General features: G+C 41.6%; 1 protein-coding gene across 1 annotated transcript in view; it reads left to right on the forward strand.

Annotated features, from left to right (window-relative positions):
* The window catches only part of LOC107742614 (LON peptidase N-terminal domain and RING finger protein 2-like), an 82521-nt gene that overhangs the window by 78086 nt on the left and 2938 nt on the right, over positions 1–1497 (forward strand). The window lies entirely within an intron of this gene.

Genomic DNA, 1497 nt, shown 5'->3' on the forward strand with positions numbered 1-1497 from the left:
CTGGTGTCTCTGCTCCTGGCTTTTATGGCCAGCGGGAATGAGCTCCAGGTGCGCCACTCATCACGCACAGGTGTTGTGCTTCTGTGATCAGTGTGGCAGCGGCGTTTCCAGGGCTACGCTTATCTGGAACCGGGATACTCGCCACAATGTACACAATGTAAAATCACAATGTCTGTATGCATGTTGTGTTGTTAGTTGTGTTGATATGTGAATGTATGTTTTTGATTATCTAAATAAATATAAAATTAGGAAAAAATAAATAAATAAAAAATTCAAAATTCTCATAAAATTATCCCTGCGACATTTTCTGTTTAAGTTTTTGGAAGCATTAGGGGTAAAGCAGCACACGTATTCATATGTGCTTTTTGGTTCAGTACGCATATGTACACAAGAAATACAGCGTTGTAGGCTATTAACCAGTCTTACCACCAATAATCACAAGAGGGAAGTCGTGGCCTAATGGTTAGAGAGTCGGACTCGTAACCCAAAGGTTGCGGGTTCGAGTCTCGTACCGGCAGGGATTGTAGGTGGGGGGAGTGAATGTACAGCGCTCTCTCCCACCTTCAATACCACGACTGAGGTGCCCTTGAGCAAGGCACCGAACCCCCTACTGCTCCCCGGGCGCCGCAGCATAAATGGCTGCCCACTGCTCCGGGTGTGTGTTCACGGTGTGTGTGTGTTCACTGCTGTGTGTGTACTTTGGATGGGTTAAATGCAGAGCACTAATTCCTAGTATGGGTCACCATGCTTGGCCACATGTCATGTCACTCACTCACAATAGGCTCTGTGTATTGTTATCGATAAGAATCATAGGCTGTGTCCGAAATCGCCCCCATACTCCTAAATAGGGGACAGCCATTTTATAGTGGTGTCTGAAACCATAGTGGAAGTTGAGTATACTCATTTAACCACATAATGCACCACAGTAACAACCGATGTACACTCACAGGCTAGAGAATACCCATAATGCACTTAAAGGGTTGTGCCAAATTTATTCCCTCATCTCGCCAGAAAATGGTGCCCTCAGCTGAATCAACCATTCATCTGTTTTCCATACCACTGGTCCAATGTGGGTACAGCATTATATCGTATAGGTATACATTTTGTTTAAATTAATTCTTAAATAATTTAAGTAAGGTTTATACATGCTAGTTTAGAGCTTAGCCATTTTGCTAAGTTACAAATGATTATTAAACAGCAAGCACAAACTATGCAAAAGCGGCAGACTCACTCGTTTTCATTCACTCCAACTACACTATACTAGTGTACTAATGTAGGGAAGGGTATGGGGGTGATTTTGAACACAGCAATAGCCTCATCTTTCAAATGTTGTCCATTTTATAATGGTTTTCCATACCGAAATGCAACTTCAAATCTGAGGTACGTACCTTTGCTTTTGTGTACCATTACAACCCTAGAAGGCAAATGATAGGATTTAGAAAAAACGAAACCAAAATTTCCTGACAAGTGTTTTTTTTTTTTTTTTTTTTTTTTTTT

Source organism: Sinocyclocheilus rhinocerous, unplaced genomic scaffold (genome assembly GCF_001515625.1).
Source record: "Sinocyclocheilus rhinocerous isolate Xijiao unplaced genomic scaffold, SAMN03320098_v1.1 scaffold1729, whole genome shotgun sequence".
Taxonomy (NCBI): Eukaryota; Metazoa; Chordata; class Actinopteri; order Cypriniformes; family Cyprinidae; genus Sinocyclocheilus; species Sinocyclocheilus rhinocerous.